The 25,207-nt window shown below is 39.7% G+C and overlaps 1 long non-coding RNA gene across 16 annotated transcripts in view; it reads left to right on the top strand.

Moving 5' to 3' along the window:
* Positions 1-5,169: 5,169 nt before the first annotated feature.
* Positions 5,170-25,207, top strand: part of LOC311430867 — a 76,455-nt gene continuing 56,417 nt past the window's right edge. For 15 of the 16 annotated variants that reach the window (XR_014689072.1, XR_014689073.1, XR_014689074.1 and 12 more), the window contains exons 1-3: positions 5,170-5,746; positions 8,975-9,138; positions 21,628-21,779. This is a non-coding gene — a long non-coding RNA (uncharacterized lncRNA). Of the gene's footprint in view, positions 5,747-8,974; positions 9,139-17,540; positions 17,789-21,627; positions 21,780-25,207 lie in introns of all 16 variants that reach the window. The other variant, XR_014689085.1, reaches the window with a different exon arrangement.

The raw sequence follows: 25,207 nt of genomic DNA, 5'->3' as shown, positions 1-25,207 counted from the left end.
AAGGCTGGGTGACAGAAACCTTTTGCATAGATCCATGGCTGTATTCACATATGTGTGCTGTGTTAGAGAGTATCATACTATGTACATGCTCAGTATCCTGTTTCTGCGTTGGATCTTTCCCTTCTGTTTTAGCTTGTGCACATTTTGGAGACTGACCCTTTAAATACCAAGGTTTGATTGGTTTAGAAAATTAATTAAGTTCCGATACAATAGAATTTAATACTGCTATTACTGATGTCAGTATTTGCCATCACAGTAGGTCACTTTTTTTTTTCTTTTTTTTTTTTTTTTTTTTCTTCTTTTTCTGGAGAGCTTTAATTTGATGGTGAGTTTCATATCCTGGCCACTTTCAACTCTAGTATTTCTTGAAGATGTTTAAGTGACTAATGCTAACATGGTAGAGTTTTCTTGTGTGTATTTCATTGATTTTTTGATTGAACATAATTGTTTTACGAGGACTTACACGGATTTATAAAGGAGCCCAAAACCTAGATTCCTGTGTTTTACAGCTATTTTTTTTACCACTGTCCAGAATAAACCTTTCCAACAACACACAGAGAACAGAACAGGCTCAGTGTCCTGAAACATAATAATGTAGTTCAAAAGGCTTTGGGATTTCTTGGGGGGAAGGGGAGGTGGAGGTAAAATTGTGGGTTGTTTGCATGAGAATAATTCGTTTTATGCATTGTGCATTTGGACTTGTGTATACTAAGCATCTCAGGCACAGTTATCTCCAAGAAATAGGTGAAATGTAGGCACTTTCTAGCACATAAGATAATCTTGTAGTACATAATTCCAGTGAAAAGAGGAAGCTCCATTAAGAAGGAACCTTGGTGATACCTCTCCAGCTACTAGAGCTTTCATGATATTTACCTACTTCACATCTCAACATAGGTAAAATCTCTTTCAGAGGTTGTCGGAAAAGAACATTCCTCGCAGCTGACTTATGTATGACTACTAGTCTTTTTTAATCAGGGACTTTTGCTTTTGAAACTGTTTGGCTTGGAAGGCATGTGTAAATGCAAAGTATTTTGCACTGTCCTCAGAGTTCTCCTGGGAAAAGATCTTCAGTAAGGAAGTGGAGAAGGTCTTGGTATGGTTGCTGGACAAAATTTTAAAAAGAGTATGTAGTTCATAAGGCAAATGACAATCTACCATAAATCAAAGAACAGTCATTTGAGACTTCTATTTTTTTTCCTTTTTGGTCAAACAGATAAAACAATAGGCACAGGCAGTACGGGGAAGTCAGAAAGAACATATAGGGTGAATTTGTGAGCCATAATTCACTAGTCAGCAAACAAAGGGCATGATGCCAGACAAGTTCAGCTATAAAAGGAGCCTTGTCTTGGGGGCAGGCTGTGATTGTTTGTGGACAGATGGCTGCTTACCAGTTCATAAAAATAACTTCTGGATACCTTTTCCTCAACTGTGGCATATTTACCTGAATTATGCCTACTTAAAAAAAAATAAAAATAATAATTAAAAAAATACAAGATTAAATTGTCTAGTGTTTAATAGCTTGTTTTGTTTTGTTTTGTTTTATCTGAAAAGGATGCAACTTTGCCTTCTGATATTTAATTCCTTTGTGGATAAAAGCAAAACCTTTTGTAAGCTAAGAAGATGAGGGTGGGAGTAGGTTGGTGGTTTTACACTGAGGATTACAGAACTTGCTTCTAACCCTCATTGTTCAGGTTGGCAATCTTTACAGTAATGCACAAGGAATTCCTATTTTCAGAAGTTTTGATGGCTTCCTAGACACTTGATGTACTGCTCAAACTAGGTTAAAGGATTATGAAAGTAGAAAAAAAAAAAAAGTAGGGTTTGTGAAAATCAAAGACATTTCCACACAGTAGCTTTTTTGGTGCCATAAACACCATCACCACTTATGTATCACGCATTTTGTTTTGTGTTTGAGAAGACAAGAACTTTACCATAAGCAAACAACTCTTTCTTGTAGCAGGTAAGAAAGATGTGAAGACAATCAGAGAGGGGCCTCTTCCAGTAGATGCCCAGAATGCTGAATTTTCTGGAGTAATTCTTGCCTCTGGTTTGAGTCGATGTCAGTATTCCTGTTTCCACATCCCCTAATTTGAATTTCCCTCCTCATCCCCTAATTTGACTTTCCCTCCTCTTTTTTTTTTTTTTTTTTTTTTTTTTTTTTTTGTCATGTTTTAAACACCTTGTCTTTCCTGTATTCATATTCTCCTCCTTGTTTTCCATGGGTCTTGTGAGTCACACAGCTTACTTCTGCTTACTTGGAGTAGAAAGTTGAAGATAGTGTTACAATACATATCTAAGAGAAAAATGGCTACTGCTATGAATGAATCCCTTACAGAAGAGGGAAGTAGTACTTCCTTTTGTTCGTTCCCATAGGGAAATAGAGATATTGTAGCCAGTTGCTGGCAGGCGGTTTGGCCACTTCCCCACAACCTTTTTTACTTTATAGTTTGTGAAATGTATTTATAAAACACAAACATAATGACCATCCAACATAGTTACCTAGTGCACACACAAGGCGCTGCGTCTGCATCTGAGTATTCCCAACAGGCAACTGCTATCATGCACTTAATTTCTACATGTGCCGTGGATTCTGTATCACATGCACGATGGGTCTGGGTTCATGCGATGCAGATTTATGCATGTGATATAAAGTCCTCTCAGCAATTGAGATACGGTGCCTAGCATCTCCTGGATCCTTGAGGCAGCCTTACACACACGTGCAGACAGACACTGCACAGATGGTTAGAGCGAAAGGATATTAAAGTGGCTAAGTTAAGCACTCAAAAGTTACAAAACGCCAGAATTAGGAAATGCTCATGCAATCTTAATTCCATCCATACATCTGTATATTGCTTTATAATAATCTTAAAATAGATTGCATACCTTTCCCCCTCCCCGCCATAGGATGATTGTTTTCTGTACAGTGTATTAAGTGAGTCTGCTCGAGGGATGAATTAGAGTGCATGCTGAAGGAGAATGTTGTCTGTTAAACTCTTACCCCCGTGTGTTCCTATGAATGCAAAATGGGAAGACATAATCTCATTGTTAAAGCCGGAGAAGTTGATTCTCTGCCAAGGAGCGTAATGCTGGATAGGCCATTTACATCAATCTTTAATAGTGGCCAGGTCAGCACTACTAATTTGTACGTAAATAGCTACAGTTGTCGGACAGGTGATGAGTTGTGACTTGTGGCCATCACAGCTCTTTGATCCAAATCTCCTAGTGTGCAGGATACTTTGTTCCCCACTTGAGAATGTGGGAGAGGAGATGGGGAAATAAATATATCTGTGGTTGTTAACGTGTTCCTGTTGTAGGTCATGCATTGTGTTCCTTATTTTATGGGTTCTCTTAGGACTACACATGCATCTGCACCAAAGGTTGCTGGAAGCTGTATTTTTTCAGTACTCAAAGAGTATGCAGTGCACAGTACTCACAAGAATTGCACTTTTGGTACGTTGAGACTCTTCAGATCTTAATTTCTGACTGCCTCTGGACAATCCGTGAACTGGGGCTACTATTCTTTCATTTCACAGAAATGATGAAAATGTAGTGCTTGTGGACAATCAATGATGTTCTTAGTGCGAGCACTGCAGAAAAGGCAGTGTCTCTTCACTTGGCTCTTTGTCTTCTTTTTCTCTGCTGAATTCAGTACTGTCTCAACGTTTCTTCACATTTGATTTCACCACTTTTTATAGCTGGCAAAGTAAGGGTGTTTGTCCTTGCAACATTGTTCAGTGTTTACTGCAGTTTGCTCTGCATCAATTGAGAAATAGGATTGTGGGACAGTAGCCCTTGAGGGGTGTGAATGCATGTAAGCTTAAACGAGAATGGTCAAAGTGGTGAGAAATTCTTTTTTTTTTTAGTTGAGTCAGCAAATGTAACCAGGCCACTGAATTGAAGTAAGGCAATTTTACTCTGAAAGAAGAGCTCAACATGGAAGAAGGGGAACAAGAGCGTGTCTTAGTGGGTGGAAGAAGGAATTGAGAGCAATATTCCACCCTGCCTTTCTTCTCTTTTTTCTGTCTTCTCTTTGCCCATTTGAAAGTTTGTGTTTCTCTTCCCCTCTCCTCTTTCAAAGCCTTTTGAAGAATGTAATGCTTACTTTGAGCCACAGGGAAGATGAGGCTAGCAGGACCAGTGCAATGTAGGTTGTGAGCTGATCATGGTGTTGTAGCATGCTAGAGTTCATCTTTGTAGGCAATAATGATTCTCCTCTCAAGCATTGCACACACTGTGTTTTCTTCCTGGAAAAAAAAAAACAGCCCAGTTGCCCACAACTGATTCCAGTTGATGAGTAGTGTGGAAAAGTGGTGAATCAGGCCTCAAGCTTGGCTCCAGCACTGGCACTGGTAGCACTGCTGGTGTCCAGTTTACCAGTCAAAGTTTAGCCATCATTTTGCCTTGTACCCGGCCGTAAATTTCACACATTTGAAACACTGTTTGCATTACAGCCAAGTATAATTAATTTCGAGCACGGTGGAGGCTGTGTGAAGTTTTTAATAAAAGGTCATCTTTGTAAATAACCAAGTAACACAAATAGAGTGGGGGCTCCTGCTGAAAAGACAGAAACACCAATTTATTGCTGTAGCCTTAAGGAAGCTTATCAAGCAATTCAGTGTTTAATAACAACACACATAATACCTACATCTTGTAAGGTGCTGGATGGTCCCGGCTTCTTTTGTTATTCGACCAGTTTTTGTGGCATGCCAGCACCATACAGCATTAAAACCCTGAAATCATTATGCCAAGAGCAGAGGGAACAAAATAAATTACAGGAACAGCTAACTTGGTTTTAGTAATATCTTTTGTTGCCCAAGAACTTGGATATGTTTATTTCTTGCTTGGGATAGCCAATTATAATAACTCCAGTGGTGGTTTCTGTTGTTTTTATCGAATTTGTAGTATGTGCTGGCTTTGGATGCACATTTTCAAAGTCTTCCACCGATGTGAGCTCAGACAGGCTTTTCTGGAACCGTGTTCTAATTTTTGTTTGGTTCATGCTATGGCTTCTATCATTGCAATGCATATGTAAGCACGGTTGATGCTGATGCAGTAGCTTAGTGTGAGAGGCTAAGATAAAACACCAGCTGTTTCTGAAGACCTTGCCTGCTGCTATCAAGAGGTTCAGGTTAGCAGTATTAAGTGTTACAAGGATCTGTAGGACCTATGTTTTGAACTGCTTTCCTGACGAGAGGGTGGAAATGCACATGCCTGGCTATTTTCGGAATCATTCTTTCTTGAGTGTGCTTATACTTTATGAAATGCGAGCTTGGGGAATATGGATAATAAAGCTGAATTACTGTCCTTGAGTGTTTGTAGATTAAGGATATTGGGCATGAGTGAGTTGTGGCAAAAGCTGAATTAGATTTAAAATAACAGCAACAACAACAGAGAGAGGATGGCCCAATCGAATGCCGCTCTTGTCAATCTAATTCTGAAGGGATTCGGGTACAGCTAAAGATTTGCTTCATTCACTGATGCGGATGCAGTGCACCAGGAAGGCATCAGGCCCAGTGAAGTCGCCAGCCAGCCAGCTTCCAGGATGCCTGCTGCTGACCAACCCACAAAGACACAGTTATCTCTGAAACAAGCTGTTTGCTTTATTTCAAAGCCCCAGCGGGCCTGGCTCCTTCCTGCCCAGCAGCAGAGCAGGCTCCCTTCTTGCTTGGTGCCTGGCCTGGGGAAGAGATTGCTTGCTGGCCCGCAAGAGTGGTTGTCGGTAATTGGCTTTCTGGGAGTGCTGTGTGCGAGTATCTGGCTTTTTTAATTGTTTGTTTTATTAAAGTTTGCTTATTGAAGCAAATATCTGGTCACAATGGAAGCATGTTTTTTTGAAGCCTGTGTATTGCCAAGAGAACGGGGTAGAGTACAGACTGGGTTATTGCTTCTCCCGGATCAGAAGTGCGCGCGCAGCTCTGCAGGCCCCATGGGCAGTGTCCCAGCATCTCCTCCCTTCTCCTTTTTCCAGGCGAGTTGTGCTGGTTCTGCTGTAGCCGTGGGTCCCTGCAGCTATGCAGGCGGGACGGTGAGGCGGGACTCGCTTCACCCCTGGCATTTCCAAAAAGAGAGGGTTTAGATCCGTATTGCAGGTTGCAGTGTGATACAAGAGCCCCAAAGCTAATTTGGCTCCCTCTGCTTCATCTCACTGAGAAGTAGAGAGGTCAGGCTGAGCTCATTTAGCCAGCTGAAGAGTATGGCTGTTTTCTGTTAGATTACTGCCCGACAATGGTAAATAAGTGCAAAAAAAAAACCAAGTCTGCTTCTAGAACCCAAGGCAGTTTAGCCAGCTTTGCAGCATGCATATACCCAATTAGTTGCGTTTGTTAATTAAAAAGTTTTTAAACTGCCAGCGTTGCCTGTATATTAAAAGTAGGCTTGTCCTTTTGAGTTTCTGTGCCATTCTTGCTTTAGCTGGCAGGGGAACACGTACTCCTGCAGCTGCTGTCATTAAAAGTGTGGGCAACAGCCCCAGTAGCCCTTTCTAGCAAGTGCGTGCCTGGTGATTTATATAACCATAACGTGCATCTGGCCTACCTGCACCATGAGATGGCTCATCTTGTGAAGCAGGGCAGATCAATTTTAAAAACAAGATAATCTTGTTTAGGATTGAAGGCTTTTGGAAGTGGAGCATCTCATGACTGTGTAATTATATGTTTGTATGTTGTAGTTTCTCTGCATGGAGCGTAACACAAATAATCTCAAGCTTTCTTAGCAAACAATTCAGGACTAGGGAATTGTGTGGATGAGGAAATGGCGTGGGAACAGACTTACTTACCAGTGAGTCAAAGGCTGGAATTCCCTCTGTAACCAGTAACACTGTCTGGCAACTTACATGCTCAGAGCTGCAGTGGTTTGGTTTGTTGAAACACTTCTCAGGGAGACTGGTTTCGTTCAGTCTTATTGCTAGCCCTAGCTTTCGGCAGCTGAGGAAAACAACTGTTCCTAAGGAGAAGCATGAACTGAAGGTGTGAGGTTAAAACTAAATACCTTGCTGTCCTGAGGAGAGAGCAGCAGGGAGATGGTTTTTAAATCCTGTTTGTGGGATTTGTGTTCTGATCCTTGAGCACTGGTTTCTGTATTTAGAAGCGTGTGTAGTGAGGTCTGTGTCCACAGGGACATGCATGTGTAGGTGCCAGCGTCCATATAGCCACAGCAGAGATTTCTGGTTGGTTGGTTAGTGGCTTGGCCCAGTATTGAAGCGATTACACTTTAACTTTTCCTTTTTTTAGCTTCACCCTTGCTGGACACCCAGATGTGGCACCTTGCTGTGATCCAGCAACACAGCTGGATGCCTTAAGTTTTCTGAAGGGAGGATTTGAGATGGACATCTCTGCTTGGGAGAATTTGTCAGTGTCACATTGCTCCTTGTCCCATGTGCTGCAGGCTGCTGTGTTGCAGGGCTGTTTCCACTGTCAATCTCTAGATTGTTAGTGGGATCCTGCAAGGGCCCTCTGGCAGTCAGGGACCTCTCTGTGACCATGGCTCAGTTGTTTTCCCCCTCAACCACCTGTGGGGAGAGAATTCCTCACCCACTCCTGTGGCAGATGTGTGTTGGGACAGTAAGGATGTGTGAGATAAACAGGAAGGGTTGCTGTGCTCTTTCATGTCCATGATGGTCATATCAACTGATTCAGAATGGCCAGTGGTTGAGGACTGCTGTCTGTCATCTCCTGCACTTTGGCACCCAGCCTCGCCTTCTCTTATCTTGCTTTCAGTCTGCCCCCTCAAAAAGGAAGGAAGGAAGGAAGGAAGGAAGGAAGGAAGGAAGGAAGGGAAGGAAGGAAGGAAGGAAGGAAGGAAGAAGGAAGGGAAGGAAGGAGGGGAAGGAGGGAAGGAGGGAAGGAGGGAAGGAGGGAAGGAGGGAAGGAGGGAAGGAGGGAAGGAAGGAAGGAAGGAAGGAAGGAAGGAAGGAAGGAAGGAAGGAAGGAAGGAAGGAAGGAAGGAAGGAGGAAGGAAGGAAGGAAGGAAGGAAGGAAGGAAGGAAGGAAGGAAGGAAGAAAAGAAGAAGAAAGAAAGAAAGAAAGAAAGAAAGAAAAGAAAGAAGGAAAGAAGGAAAGAAGGAAAAGAAGGAAAGAAGGAAAGAAGGAAAGAAGAAAGAAAGAAAGAAAAGAAAGAAAGAAAGAAAGAAAGAAAGAAAGAAAGAAAGAAAGAAAGAAAGAAAGAAAGAAAGAAAGAAAGAAAATAGCTGAAGGGACCTGAACTATTGGTTAGATGATGCAGATTTGGCTAAAATAAACCAACACATATAGTTCTGGGTAGTGGTAGCTGTATGAATAAATGTAACTACCCATGGCTGTGGTATGGAATCAAGCTACTATAGAAGCAAAGCATGCTTTCAATAGCCATGCATGACGAAATAGTTATAAATGCATGACTATACGGTGTAGACAGGGGCTGATATATCACTCATTTGTACATTTGTAATTAATTGTAAGAACAAGGTTGTTCTTTCTTTGCTGCCAAGCATGACAGAGATATAACAATCTTATAACTTAAGCTCGTAATAAAATATTGTTGGTAACCTAGCAAAGAAATTTCTTAATTAAGTTTGCTATACAAAATCCCATAATGCTTTCTTATATATATGGGCGTTGTGTGTTTGTGTTTTTTTTTTTTTTTTTTTATTATTATTATTTTTCCTTTTTTTTCTGGAACTCCTAAATGACTTTTACATTTGAATATTATCAAAAACAAAATTTCTGATGTTTAAGAAACATTTCTGCATATTTTTTCCATCTGGCTATAATAGAGCATAATTTAAGGCTATGGGCAGAGGAGGGGGTAAATGATGCATGTAATGATTGTTTTAACATTTACAAGAAAATAATTTATTTAAATTGGATTAAGCCTTAATATTATCACACTTTTCTACCTGATTTAACATGGGGGGAGAGGGTGGAAGAAGGGGGAGATGGTGATTTCATGGTAAAGTGTTTTAAGTATTTACTATTTTCTTTTCTTTTTGATCTTCCAGGCATTCTGCCCCACAGCCATGTAAATTTTCCTCCATCTGAATGTTCACTGCCGTCTTTTAGATTCCTCTGCTGACAGTGAAGAGGTCACGCTAAATCAAACTGACAGAGAAACTGGACATCAACTTTACCCAGGATGCCCAAATTAATTCTACCGAAACAAAAGGTAAAGGAACAGCAAAGAATAATCTGATTTTGTACATTACCAGTTTTAAGTGCTCCATTCATCACATTAGTAACTCTGCTATACGTATTCAGAGTGAGGCGGAAAAATAAGTATCTGCTTATGACATGAGACCTCAGAGGCTTACAGCTTTTTTTCTGTCCCCAGCAGTTTTCATACCAGCCTAATTATTTCTGCTGAGAATGGGAGTCCATGTCCAAACTTTATCATCTTCATCTAATTCTTTTCCCTGCTCCACAGGAGAGGAATCAAGTGGGATAAATTCTGTATCCGTATGGTCCTCAAGCTTTGAGTCTACCGATTGAAGTGTTTTGTTTATAATAGATGCTGGTTTGATGAGAAAAAAAAAAAAAAAAAAACCTACTATAGCTGAAGGAGTTCTATTAGTGGCAGAACAAGCAAAGCCTGGTTTCCTATAGGTTGGTGTCTCATGGTCTGATAGTGAATTACAATTGTCTCTTTTCCTACAGCAGGGTCATTTGTCAGGTCTCTCTCCCATGTGGATTCTTTAATGTTTCATAAGGTTTAAATTCATGTCACAGCCTTTTTTTTTTTTTTTTTTCAGGTAGGGCACTTCTAAAATCTTTCTTATCCTAGCTATTTATTTTTACAAAGAACATGGGAATTTTGAAATCTCCGTATCCCTTCTACATTTGGTTGAAATAGAAAAAAAAATAAACTGGAAACTCAGTGTGTGACTGCACAGACTTCAATGTCATAGCAAACCAAGCAAAAATGGTAGTATCTTGCTAAGTACCTTGCCTGGTTTTGGTCTGCATTTAAATTCATACCTCCTGAGAGAAATAAGTTTGGATTACTAGTTAGTCACGTTCATCCTGTAGAGCTACTGTCATCAATGGGGGATGTTCTGGCTTTATGAAGCATCAAAGACCGATTATGTAAATTCTTATTAAAGTGACAAATTTCCTTCCAGTCCTATTTCCATTAAAGTCAATTGTAAGTCTTTCATTGCCCTCAACAGCAGCTAGATTTGCTTTTACAACTGTGATCAGTACTCAAGAGGTTGGGGCAGGCTTATTGCCACCAATGTACTGTTAATCATTGCTATGTAAACCAAGAAGACTTCTTTCCAATTCCATTTTCAGTTCACAAAGCTGGGGGAACTGGAAATCTCATGTTTGTAAACTGAGCAAGTTACTTTTCTCCCTTATAGTGACATAATACTCACAGAACTCCATGATACCTGTTTACTGTAATACATTCACTTTTTAAATTTAAAAGCACGCTTCAGATAAATGGAAGGTTAAGTTCTAAACACATTCTTAGTGTGTACTTGGGAAGAACAGTATCAGTGCAGTACTCTTCACTTTAAAGTTTATGAATTTCTTTTCTTCCCCTTAATTCTGTGAGGTGTCAGTACTGAGAAAGATGAATCATTTATTAGTGGGAGGCCTGACACATGATGAAATCACTATCTGACACTTCAATGACTTCCAATGTTGTTCTGTGAACATTCGGCAAAGCACAGATGATATGATGTTGCAGTTCTGTGGGTAGTGTTTTCTTCCTTTTTTTTCCTCAAACGGATGAAGTGCTTTATCATCATAGTGTGTGAGAACTTCCCCATTTAGTATGAATAGCCTTTGACTATTATTAAGAATGATTCAGAAGCTCTGATGTAGGGAAAAAAATAGAACACATCTGCAACTGGCAGAGAAGATCTTTATGATTATATTTCGAGAATCAGTGGAAAAGCTGAACTCAATGCACCTTTTTGTGAGGGTAAAACAGATAACATTCTTGGCCTGAATGTTAATACAGCAGCATTCCCCTTATGAAGGCCCATGTGAATCTCCATTATGTTACAAACGAACTGCACCTAAGGGGCAGTTTTGAGCTGGCCACTAAATTACTCCCTGAACAGAACAGTCCTTTCAAACCAAAGACATTTAGGATATAAACTGGCATCTGACAATAAAATAATTGGCAGTAAGCAACTGGCTGTATGACAAGAAACTGAAAAGTTTTATTTAAAAATAATAATCTCTCTCTAGTGTCTTTACTTCGGTAAGCAGTTATGCAAGCATATTGGTTAAACTTTTTGCTTTCCTAATCTTATTCCTGACTAAATTGCTCTCTCTCCCTCTTTCCCCCTTCCCAGTATAAATATTTTCTTATAATTTACGGGTTGCTTCTCTCTCCCCCAGCAAATACTGCATTAGTTTCAGGTTATTAAGGTATTTTCCAACCTCAGACAATTCAAAATCTGAGCAATGTTACTCCCGCTGCTTTCCCAAGCCACATCACTCCAACCATTCAGATGTGCTGCTCTAAGTGAAATGTCACAGGCTGGGAACCTGTAGGTACAGACTCACCTCCCAGGACCAAGTCTGTCACATAAAAGGTGGCTTCAGGGTTTTCTTCTAACTTAACTGGTTTCTCCTTTTGCTCCCTCAGAAGCTCACTACTTTTCATTGTGAATCCAGTTTTCCCTCTCTCATTCCTTGAACTTGGGACTCTTTTTCTCTTCTGTGTGCTTTATAGACTCCTCATTATTCTGTTGTCAGAGCATCTCCAGGCTCTAAGGCTTGTTGGCTCTAAAGCATCCCACAGTTAGTACTGGAAAGAAGCAAGTGACTTTTGGAGGTAGTAAAACTGTCTTAATTACATGCTTGCTATTTGATATTGTGTGTTCCTTCCCATCTCTAAATGTAACAGCCTGCACATATCAGATGTGATGATGTGTGCTGATAAATCAGCAAGTACCAATCCCCTTTGCTTGTGGTCTGACTACTCAGGGTCTGAAGAAAGGTCTGAAGAAAGGGAGGAAAATTATTTCAATTTCCAGTCCAAAAAGGCTCTGACCTTGCCCTTTACCATTTTCTTTCCTTGTCACCTCTTCATGTTCAAAGCATCTGTCACATCAGGTTTGGATCCCGAGCTTCCCAGAGTGCCCTGGTTGTTGTGGGACACTTGGGAGCTTGGCTTTGCCTCCTAAAGGGAGCTTCCTCTAGTGACTCAACACAGAGTAACATTCATCAATGTCTTTCCTGTCATAGGAACTCGGAAATTCCTTGTAGACTTGGTGGATCATTTCCACAGGATGAGGAAACCCTGCACACAGGTGTGTTTGAGGAAGTGCTTGCTGATAGCGAGGGGAGGCTGCAACCCCTTCTGTTCTGATGAGGAAGCTCTTTTTAGGACCACTCTCAAACCTGAGCCAGACCAAAAGAGCTAGATCAGCACAAGTACTTTAAATAGCAGACGTTGGCTAGCCCAGCCTGGAGTGTGGTTCCAGAATGGTTTAAGCTGATCCAAACCAGAGATGCTGAAGCCTTGCTTTGCATCATGTATATATCCACCCCAATCTCTTGCACCAGCACTGGTACTTGTTTGACTCCACGGGGAGATGAAATGGGGAGGAAAGTGTTACATTTCTTCATGTTAGTTGTGTTTTCTAAATCAGTTCAGTGTGGGACCAGACAAGCATCACTGCTGGCACAGGAAAAGGCAGCAGCTGGGGACGGAGGGACTGCAGCAGCCCCAGTTTAGATCGGATTAGACTGTCATGAAACCACAGTCTCGTTTGGAGAACACACATGAGCAGCTCTAGGAGATTTGAGGGGACAATACCCCCAGGCAGGAGGGGGGGCCTTGCAACAGTAATCTCTCATGGTAGCACAGCTAATCCAGAGAGAAGATGTATATACAGTGGAAAATAAAATAGATAAACTCTCCAATCACATTTAAAATACCTAAAAGTTTACCGTCACTGTTCTGTAAAACAAGTTAATTCAACATAGGCTTAAAAGGTGTTCCTTTTGCTTCAATTTCCCCACTACTACCCCATGCCCCATCCTTTTTTTCTGTAAACCATAAGATATCCTCCTGCCATGGCCATGTTAGGTCATGGTATGATGGGCATCTTGCCAAATGAGGCTGATCTTATAAGCTGCTACTGCCCTGATTGTTGCTGGGATGGACTGTTTGTCTGATTTTTAATTCACTTCTGTGGTGCCCTCATTTTTCCTGCCTGAGCTTGAAGTGGGAGTGTGTTTAGCTGTGAACTACACTGCTGCAAATTCATGGTCTATTAGCACCTTTTCAAAGCTCCCCTCTCTGTTCTCTGAAGAATTAGAACACAATTTAGGAAAAAAAAAGGAAAAAAAAGAAAAAAAAATCACTCAAGGCTATAGCACAGTGTCATTGTTTCAGGCTTTGTTTCTAAAATTATTACTGAGATAGGTTTGTTTGTGTGCTTGTTTGCTTTCCCTGTACTGTATTTGGATTTAAAAACAACAGCATCAGTAATAAGATACTGATGAACCTAAGGTAGATGTGACAGCGTAACGTGGATAGTGCATATACAATTTGTCAAAGCAGACAAAATAACCCCACCTTGGGCAATTTTCAAAAGAAATACACTACAGTACTTGTCAGGTCTGGGTGACTACTCCATAAACATATTACCTGCTGGCATACAAATATCACTTTATATAAAGCAGTTACACAGTAAAAGAAAGGGAAGAGGCAGGGCAAGAACACGGATCTTGCAAAATCCTACGAAAAGCCAAGATCTCAAATAGAAAACTGCTAAAATAAAAATAATTCTTACTCAGAGATAACTACTTTTATGTGTAAACTACACACATGTCTTGATTTGTATTCCTTATATTATAAAATAAGTCATAATATATTTTTACTGGTATATTGTTGGGACTATATCTACTCTCATAGTTAGGGATACAAAATTAGGCTAGAAATAACCTCTTTTTCATTAGCACTACTAAAAATTAAGAATTATGGCTGCAGTTAGGGATGCACACTTTGGCATAAATATCTTGCAGTACGAAATTACTAAAAGCTTCAGAATCAAAATCAAATTCCTGAGTTACTACACAATATCATCGGAGATATATTTTCTACGTTAAATATTTATATTACATATTTTATCTGTCAAGATGGAACCATGGATGTCTTAACTTATCTATCAGTGAAACAAGTAATGAAAGAATGATAGAGGGCAGTTGAATTGTGATAAGATTCCAGAATGTTTACCTGTATATGTATATATGTGATTTTTCTTTCTAGGATGGGAAAAACAAAACAATGACTTTTATAACATACTCTTAGAAAAACACTAAGACACTTTCAGCACAACTGTGTGTTTGCAACACCAATTTGCACACAAATGCATCCAGACTCATAAAAATCCCACATTAGAAATCAAAGGAGACAGGTAGAATCAAAACTATTAAAATTGTAGCCAAAGAATGCAGTAGACTGTGTAAACCACAGTGCATTTAACACTGTGATCTTCAGTGGTTTGCTTTGCTATTTCACTGGTAGTTCCCAGGAGCATGGGTGTGCTTAGATCACAAGTCCAGCACCTCCATCATTTATACTGGTAGGAGTCTGTTTTTTTGATTACGGAATGCAGAATCTTCTATTGAAGTCTGGGAATAATGTAGGAACACCTTATGTTACCCTAGATTTTGTATGTTAATTCTAAGAATATGTTGATTTTACTTAATTGAGGCTCCTGGAAGACGAGCCAACCAGCTAGCCAACCAACCCTCCCTCCCCCAAAAAAAGTCAGAGGAAAGGATGACTTAAGATAAGGCATTCGTTTGTCACTTGAGAGTTGTTAACACAATGCCAGCAGCCCTGGACCTGAGCACCTTGCCTTTGTCCCCTGCTGAGCCTTTGGGACTCCCTTAGCCAGAGGGCTAAAAGCCCAGGAATTCACTAAAACAAATGAATTTGGCAGGATTGAAAAGGTTCCCTTTCACAACATGAAGGAACAAGGTTCAGGAGTATGCTCTGGGTATATAAGGAAGTTCAGCATTACCAGTTAGCCATCAAAGGATTTTGTGGAGAGAGGGCTTTGTGTAGACTGTAATTTAAAATGTTATTTGTGTAATTTTCAATTGTTGCAGTCAATGAAGCTTTTCTTTTAAGTAGACTGTGCATTGGTGTATACTATAACTGAGTAAGAAAAGGAAAAGCTTGACTTTTGGAAAGGTTTTCAGTTTGAATTGGTGAAAAGCACATTCTGAAGCCAGAATGCCTTTGTCTATTGTATATTCTGTAACACCGCATCTGGCGAATACTGAGCCATTTCCACACCTGGCATTTCTCATCGTTTACAAAAATGACAGACAGCCTCCAGTTGCCCGCCTGGTACAATGATGCCAGGAGAACCAGGAAGCTTGCTATCCTTAGGCTCTGGCTCGAGTGTTTTGACAGGAAATCATTCTGTTAGAAAATTTCTACCAGTATTTCCAGTTACAAAATCCAGACACAAGACTTCAGGTAGACCAGTCATGTTTGCTTTGCAGGACAAGAATGGCTCGTGCACTGGATCTCACTGTATGTTATTTTTTGATGAGTAAGGGGTTAGAATTGGATGGAAAGCAGACGTGTCATCTTGCAGTTCTAACTTTTTTTTTTTTTTTCTTTTTTAAATCAAATAACATCAAAGTATATTCCTGGACAACTTACTTTCCTTCTCCTTCTTTTCATGTATATACCTGCATCTGAAAAGATATATATCTTCTCCCCTCAAAATTGATTAGAAACTGCCAGTTGCCAAAGAAGAGTTCTTGCATCTTTGCCACACTGTTGAAACATGGCTTTAAAACAAAGTGGTTGTCTCCAGAAAATATTCATGCTGACAGAGATAGGTGGGATTTAAAAGAGCCAAAATCTTTCACTCTAGTTTCTGCTGCTTGTTGTTGGCCATAAATGTACTGTTTATTTCAGAAGGGCAAGGGGAAGGTAAAAAAGCTTCTAGCCCTGGACTAATGCATTTGAAAGATACTCAGGACAAGGGTGAGTGGACCGCAAAAAAGGCATAAAGGGTGTTAGTCATTGGAGACTCCTCTCTGAGAGGCACTGAGACACCCATTTGCCATAGGAAATTCTTCACTCAGAGTGGGGTAAGGCACTGGCACAAGTTTCCCAGAGAAGCTGTGGATGCCCCATCCCTGGAGGTGCTCAAGACCAGGTTAGATGAGGACCTGAGCAACCTGATTTAGTGGGTGACATCCCTGCCCATGGCAGGGGTTTGGAAATAGATGATCTTTGAGGTCCCTTCCAACTCAAGCTGTTCTATGAATCTGTGAAATTCATGATAGGCAGGTGTTCGTGGTCACACAAGTCTAGCCATGATTTACCAGCATTGAGTTGGTATCGAGAAAAAGTGCAAGGTAATTTAACTATTCTTGAATGAAAGTGGTCTGGAAAATTGTGATACTTTTTAAGTTTCTAAAATAGTATTTCTTTTTAATGAATGACAACAGCATTACTAACAGAAGTTTACTTCCAGAAGGCATCAACACTTGCACGACCTTACTGACAAATACAAGGATTTTGTTAAGTCACAGTGCGAGTGGCTTCAATGCATTTTCTTTGGGGAAAAAAAAAAAATCAACTCCAGGATGAAATGAATTTGCCTTCCAAACAATAAAATAGTTCAATCCAGGGCCTGGCTACTACAATTCTATATAGTGATTTACAATCCGTTGAATGATGGGCTGTAAATTTACCAAGAACCAGGATATGATTGGCTTGTAAACCTTAATAAAACAATAAAAGCTGGCTTTCTGCTAACAAGTGTTTAAAATTCTGCCCAGCTAAGTTTAGGACATACGTAAATGGGGAAACTAACTGACACAGCTATTGTGTGACAAAGGATTCTACAAAAGTCTTCTCTATGAACACTGCTTGAGAATAAAGATGATTTTTAAGTCCTAGAACAGTTATTCTGTTTTGTCAACTGAGTAGTGATTCCAGAATAAATGCATTTTCAGAGAATTTAGAAGCCTGTGTGGTGAAGAACTTGGTAATGCAAGTCAGAGACCAGATTATATCCTGTGAAAGTTTAACCAGAGGTCAGGCTAATTTTAGTAATGCATAATGTAAATCAGGCTTTAATATATATATATATATATATATATATATATGTATAATAAAAAGTTATCTTTATTTTTCCTGATTTTTAGCAGGATAATTCCATGCAAGGAATTACTTATCATTTTTTAATGTCAGTTTCCATGTGCCAGGGAAGAATATGCCTTTAAATGCTGCTATTGATTAGCACTCGGAAGTTCAATTGACTTTGGTGGGAGTTACCTGTATTAATCAATAAGAGTATCAAGTTAATAAATAATTCACTTAACAAAACTGCATTAAAATAATACTAAAGATTTGCAAGACTCCTATAAAGGAAAGTTTCCTCACATTCCTAAATAAGTGGAGTTAGGGCTAACATGGTCAGAGTGAATGGAGCTCCAGGAACTGCATCATTTTCAACAAAACTTACACATCTTGCTTCCTATTTTATTTTTTATTTCCCTGTGTTAATAGCTGGAATACCACCTTGTTGCACCTTTTTTTTTTTTTTTTTTTTTTTTTCACAGGACGGTTGAGTTTGGATGGGCCATTAGGAAGTCATCTTGTCCAAACCACCTGTTGAAGCAGGTCCACCTAGAGCATACTGCCCAGGATTGTGTACAGATGGCTTTTATTCTTAACCCTGGAACCTCTAGATATACATAACTGCAACCGACCTTCTGGCAAGAAAGTGTTAAAATATTAATCTTTGAAGATTATGACCAATTCTCACCTTTTATCAGAAGAGTTTTTCAGCATTGCACAGATTTCTGGTGTATGTCTATTTGATAATACTAATTTGTCCTCCCCTTGCAGGTTCTGACACTTACAGGTCTTGCATGTGGGTCTGTACCATCACATCTGAGTACAGCTTTGCGATCTAGATTCGTGTTAAATAACTTCATATTTTGCAAGATGATTTTCTGTCTTTTCATAGCCTCCATAAGGAGAAGCAGTGCTGAGTTAAACTGGATGCATTTTACCTCTTAAACAAACTATTATTGGGGATTTATTTGCGTAATGATGTTCCTAAATAGGGTCTTTTTCTTGTATTCTTTTCAGTATTTTATTCCTTTTAGTATATTTGGAAAGACGAACACTTTTCTGAAAACCAAAATCATGGAATCAAAAAGTGGCTTTGGTTGGAAGGGACCTTAAAGATCATCTAACTCCAACCCCCCAAAGCTTCCTAACAATAAGCCATCATTTATGGGTATAATCATAGTCAAGGTCTTCTAGCTGAACTAGGTAGAAGTTTTATGCCTGAAAGTTGTATGGTTTTAAGAATTTATCCCTCTATAGCCTGATAAATATATAGACGAGATTTACACTCTAGAGACAGAAAAGGAGAAAATCCTTCTAACCTGTCTTGGAGATTTACCAACTGTGCTGTTTCACTTAAACCACTCTAGTCTTGGACAATAATCTGTGTGATATGTAAATAATTATCACATCAGGACATTTAGCAAATCCCAGTGCTTTGTATTTGAATTATTAGAAGCTTTTAATGACTGGTATGCAGTCAGTTACAAGACAGAGACATAGATATATAGTTACACATTTAAAAGACTCTATTAAAGGCCTTTTTAGCTTTGCTGTGAATTTACAATTTGAGAATTTCCAAGAGAGTATATTTTCTGAGACAAATTTCATCGCCTTAGGATAATTTCTCCCCCCCTTTTTTTTTTCTTTAATGTGATTTGTCATGGTAGAACCTAGACATTTTCCATGTGGGTTTACTCTGTGCTTTCTGTGGCCTGCAAGGAATTCGTTTTAATTAATGAGACTGGCAAATGCATTGTTGAAATAGTCGTTGTGGCAGACACGCCTTTGTGTTAACAGTTGGGTTAAACAACCCCTTTATCGGAGCTATTAGCACCTAATATTACTGTCTGATTAAAGATCATTCAGTGGATTATCCAGTCCCAGCGCTTCTGCATACCCCCAGACAGGTGCTCAAATAGGAAATTATGTTAAGTAAATTAGCACTGGTATCACATCCTGAATGGCTGTGTCTTGGCTGCAGAAAATAAAAAGTTATGGGGCTGTTTGCGTATTTTTTGTCACTCTTAAACAGCGGGGTGACTTGTATAATCCCTCGAGATTTACATTGCAAAAAAGGTAAAATCAGCACTGAGGCCTTTGTTTTGTAGTTGACCTGGTCTTATCTCATCAGAGAGTACCGTGCCTTTCCTCCACTCGTGTGTTAGAAGGATAGGTGTGCTTTTACACTAAAACCACTGCTTTTTTTTTTTTTTTTTTTTTTTTTTTTTTTTTGACTTTGTCAGCATATAATGTAAGCTGTTTATCCCGTGTCTTTCGTAAGGTATTTTATTTTCAATTCATGCATTCAGACGGGGCTCATTGGTAAACTGCAAATAATTTAAGAAGGCAGGAAATCCCACAGGAGTTCACAGAGTATAGTTTACCTGACAGTTCACTTTAAAGGGTGAAATTAAGTCTTGAAATTAATGAGCACAGGCCCCCTGACTTAAGTGCATCCTTTTGCATCCTTTCCAGGCCCAATTGTGTTGGATGGCAATTTATAGTAAGTACTTTTGGTGTTCCCCTGAAAGGCCACACATCTGCAGGTTTGCTGTTGCTGCCTGTGTCCCATCTCACCTGGGGACTGTTTCTGACAAGGCCTCAGGGGAGAAAATACTGGGGTGGTGACAGACAACACCCCAAATGGTTTGGGTGCCTTGGAACAGGAGCAGTGTGTGTCTTTTCCCTATTGATTTATGTGGCAAATCTCCATTAACTTCGAAAGGGCCAGGAGTTCAAAATAAATTGCTGGGATGAGGACTAGGTAGGGCTAACTTAGCGGTAAGAACTGAGTAGAGCTCTTTGCAGGACATGGAGTTTTCTCGGGTATCTCTGAAAGAAGCCTAATAAAACAAGCACTATTTATCATTGAAGCGTCATTCTTTGTTTGCTGCTCACTTTGGAGAGGGTGTCAAAAGGACATGCTGGTGTCAAGTGGATTTGGACGTGTGCTACCTCACTTTGCTTAAAAACACGCACACACAAAAAAGTCTCAGACTACATCTGCTTAGTTGGAGGCGAGTGCTTAAAGTGCCTGGGGACTGTGACAAGAAAAGTAGCTAGCTTGGAGGCTTTAGTTCAGTCTTTCTCTAAAATAGACTGCCAAACAGACTGTCTCTTAGGTTAGAAAGGGAGTTTTAGAGTTGCAATACAACATTATGAGACAAACCTCTTCCCTCCAGCCACCCCCCACCCCCCAAGCCCCTGAAGCATCCCACTCTTGTAAAAAGATGCATTAGATTTATCAATAGACCTTTCTTTACTCAACTTTTCTGCAATTCCTTTTGGGAAAATTTGGATTTTCATCAAAGACACAGAAGACTATAAAATTGGAAGCAGATGTGAGGTTGGATTGGATAGTTCTGTGGCTGTCTCTTTTGTGGAAGCACTTTTGAACAAATCCAGCCTTATGTGCTTCTTGCTGTCTTGCCCCATGCAACTCTCTTGCCTGCTTTTTACATTTTCCAGAGAACCAGGAGGTGCAGTGCGAATAACTGATGTAAATGTAAACTTCTTCCCTATCACATCATCTGTCTCTTCATTTTCCAACAGTTCCTGTATTCTTTGGAAAATATGTTTAAACAATGCCCTCAGTATCTTGCATTGTTAACAAAATACAAGGAAATACAACCAATGCTCTGCACATGGAGACTGAATTTAGTAATGTTTACTACCACTTTTGCTAGCCTGGATGAACTTTATACCTGGCCTGTATACAATGCCTTAATTTGCTGGCATGCTTTAATTTGTTGAAAACAAGCTTCGAACTCACTTAAAGTCTGTCTTCTGTCATAGTGATGGTGTTGTTAATGTAATTGATGAAGTAGGGGGAGGAGTACAATTTTCAAGATTATTAAAAAAATGTGCATTTTTCTGCAGTGTCTTTGACGCCACATGCATTGTGCTGCAATGAAAAGAGGAGCCAAGCAACAGAATTGACAGTATTGTTTATCTTTTGGTGATGTTTCTTCAGTTTTAATTTACAGCAGAACTATGCCTGAGACCAGTGAATTATGGTTTCACGTCCAAAGCTTCCAGAATTCATGAAGGCTTACCCAAGATTTTATAAGCCTTAGCTCTGTGTTTTGTATCTGCAGTATGTGGACATGTAGGCTCTTGGGAGTTGATCTTTTCCCAGTGCAGGGCTGGTACCTTATGAAGAGAGTTTCTGGTGCTATTGCATTTGCTCCCAAAGGCAGCCTGGCAACTGCTCTGTTGCGAGCCTTCGATGCACTGATAACTCGGCACGGAAATGCTATGCTTTCACAGGGAATAACAACAAGCCTGGAGGACCTATCTGTGTTACTCCAGGGTTAGCACAGGGCAGGTTCTCTGCTTCAGAGCTTAATGAATTGATGGTTTTGCTCATCCTTTCACCTTAGGCTTCCATTACACAGATATGCATGCTTTCACTTCCTAGGTATTCTCTCCATAATGCCCATGACGTGCCCCCTCCAAACTGCGTATTAATTCATCAGGAACCTGCTTACCCCCCTCTTCAATCCGCCTAATTTCCATGTGTTATGCCTGCCATTTCTATGTTTTTTAAGAGCTATGCTTCTTCCACAGGGTCAACCTCACTTTGACTGGCTTGTCTTCTTGATTTCTTCGTTGGTGGTGCTAAAGAGAGTTGATGAGACAGGAAGAAAGTGGCAGGGATTGCTGAGTCTGAACATCACTTCTGCTAAGCTTGGAGCAGCACTGAAGCTATTTTAAACAAGGTGAGGAAATAGCATGCCTTTTTAATTATTATTTATTTTTTATGGTAAAATAGCCTGTCTGAGGTATTGAAGTGTGAAATTCAGACACTGAGATTTAACTATGGAGAATCACACATGGGAGAGTAAAGTGGCAAGTTTTCAATTAAAAAAGTTACTTGAAATCTTCCTTATGCGAATACAAATTAATAATTTTTTGGAATAGGTACACATGCAATGTGATTGTTCGGTGAAAAGTGTATGTGTCTCAAATCAGGAAATCAGAATTCAGCCTTTACAGTGAAAAAGGGAACAGATCCAGTTCAGCCAGTGGATGGAGTTCATTTAAGGCTAAGCCCACCACTGAAAAGTGCACATGTGATGCCAGAAGATCTTTCTAATCATGCGTTTGCTTATTGAATTTCCATAGTTCACCATACAAAATAGTGCAGAGATAAAGTGTGGGTTTAAGTAAGTGACACTCACCAAAATTTTGTAAAATGAATGAGGGTCCAGATTCTATTCTCAATCTCACCTGCAATTTCTGCCTCATAAAACAGATAAAAATTGGGGTGTACATAAACTTTTTTTTTTTTTTTCCTTCCAGAAATACAAGGTTACCTTGAATCTCTGACTCTTTTCTGAATGATTAACCATGAATCACTGTTTTTTACAAGTCTCAATGCATTTACCATATGCCAGGTGTCGCAAGAGCATGAGAACACTTACTAAATTGAAACTGGCTAAACAACTTCACACTGGCATCCCCACATGGTAGTAGGAGTTTTGAGAAGGAACTACTTGAGTTTAACCTTCCTAGTATGGATAAGATGCTCTCATCTTCTTGAGCGTAATTATCTTTCCACCCCCGCCATCTCATCCTTTCTATTTTTCCCAGTAGGAGGATCAAAAGAAAGTTAGTTAACTGCAGCATTCATCAGATAATCCAAGAGACATTAATCTAGAAGACAGTATTACCAAATAATTAATTCATGGGTTAATTCCATTCCTATTTATCTGATTTTCTTATGATTGCAAGTGTGGGTTTCTCAACCTAAATTGTACAAAGGATTCATGCTTTAGGAGAGTGGTCCTGGAGGGCAATGAAGAGAGAGGAGGGAATTCTGTGTTGTCTTCTGCTAGCAGCTAATGAATTTTAAATGAAATTATTATTCTCAGTGTTAAGATAATACTTTAAGTTGCTGAAAATCTGGAAAAAAAAAAAAAAAAAAAAAGCAGAAAAGAACCCCAATTTTGTATGTACCTGCATAATTCCTTATGAAAGATTTGCACTATGTATTACTTCCTTATTCTGGATTTCTTGTATTTCTCATGCCATAGCCGTCTTTTAGTTGTTCTAGATCACCTGTAATGGGTCACAAGTGAGGCAAATCTGTTTTTTCATCACTGCATTTTGCCTTGTGCTGTTCTAACGTTAACAGTGGTATCAGCAGTTACGTCCCAAATGCAAACAATGTGCAGGAGAGAATCACCACTAGAACACAGCCAGTGGAGCTCATAAAACGTGGTTTCCGTTGGCTTGGTGTGTCCTTTGCCCCTTCCCATCTTGGTGCACTACCTTGACCTTTCCCCACTTCTTTTATGGCATGCCATTGCATAAAGACCAGCACGCGTGTTGTCTAGCTTAGCACTATGCGTGCCCAGTGCAAGCTGGCCAATTGGTTGCTGCCAACTGTAACAGCTGAGCTCTGCCTGCTTTTCCCTCAGAGCAATCACTAATTTGGGTTGGCCAACAGCTTAGAAAGTTTTCTGAGAGGGAGGGAGTGGGAAGAGGTAAACAGATGGAAGGAGGCAGATAGCACAATCATTTAAGGCTCATTACTTACAGAACTCAGCTGAAAACGGCTGCCAGTGATTACTGTGAATGAAAGTTTTATCTAGAATACAGCAGTGAGATGTTGAATATGCCTTTGCGCCAGCAATGCATTTGGGCTGTGCAGCAGTGGCCTTTCCCTCCCAGCCACGCACTTTAATTACAGTTCCAGTAACTTTGAGAATCGTTGTGTCAACAGTTGTAATAGCCAGCTGAGCTGGACTCACCATCTAAAGTCCATTTAATTCCTTGCAAGAGGTGGAGATTGATGTGCGCACCTCGTGAGCACAGCGTGAAAACCTGTCCTGCCAGAATTAGCTCCTTTGGTGTTTCTCGTGCGTTTGGTTCAAATTCTGGACATTTTCTCTTCTTTTCCCATCTCATTCCTGCAAAGCAGTTCATAAAATGAATACTAATTCCCTTCCTGCATCTTTACAAATGTGGGCTTCATATGCTTTACCTGGAAGTGCTTCTTTCTTACGGGCTTCTACAGAGTATTCACCCTTTCCAGGCAATTACACAAGGTTTAAGTAAGAGATGACAAAATAGTTGCATTCTGGTAGCTAGTTTCAAAACATTTTGCAACTGACAGTTTTATCTTTAACAATATACTATATTTTTTCAGGAGAAATCATAAGGATGCATCTTACTTTGTATGTGGTCTCTAGATGCTCTAGATAGGTAGGAGATACATTTGAGCTTATAGCCTTTTGGATGGATGGATGTAGCCATTTGGATGGATGCTGTAGGTTGTGGTATGAATTAGGTGTCTAGGAAGGAAATGATGCCTTATCACCACTGAGGGCCTTAGCTCAAAATCTCATTTTCTTTACATTTTGTTGTGATTTAAGTTGAAATCTAAGTTGGGATATACTGTGCAGTACAATGGAGTAAACAAACCAAGAGAAAATTCACTCTGGAAGACAGCAACTTTTTAAAATCGACACTTAAAATTAGGCTGATAAATAATTTCTTGGTGGCTGAGCGCTTGCCTTTTACTTCAAGTTATTTGGACCTGCAGGTGCTGCTGCGCCCAGAGGGGAGTGTGCCAATGGTAATTATCATTTTGAAACTAACCTTAAATAGCCATATTTGAAAATGTTTGGTGATATCTTATGCTTTAGTTGGATATTATTTAAATACAATATATTGATCATAGATTCAGGAGTTCTGTAAAGGTGCTTGAAAAAGCTTAGTTAAACATTTAAGTTCAAAGACATAGATTCCAAGTGGCGTGGCAGTTTCTGTGTAGAGACATGCCAAATGAAATACTGTGTGTTGAAAGTGTTAGTCAAATCCCTAGTGACCTTTAGCTCACATAATAAGGTTGCTATCCGAGTGTCTCTGCTTAAGAGAACTCAGCATTTAAATGTCCATTTAAAAATTGATTTGTTTGAATGATACTGTTCATCTTGTCTGAGGCCTAACACGTCCTAGAGGACAGCGAAAGGAATGTTTCTCTTCTAAACGTTGTCAAACCAGAAAGAATGGTTGTTCCCAAATTCTGCATATGTCAGCATAATAGAAGCTTAGTCATGCAAATCCTTATTACTTGGCAGTTCTGCAGCAGAGAAAAACAGTGTGTTACCATATTTTATCAGTGTTTGTAGTTGAAAGT

Source organism: Aythya ferina (assembly GCF_964211825.1).
Source record: "Aythya ferina genome assembly, chromosome: 2".
Classification (NCBI taxonomy): Eukaryota; Metazoa; Chordata; class Aves; order Anseriformes; family Anatidae; genus Aythya; species Aythya ferina.
Note: the sequence above shows the minus strand (reverse complement) of the source record. Positions and strands in the feature narration are given on the sequence as shown.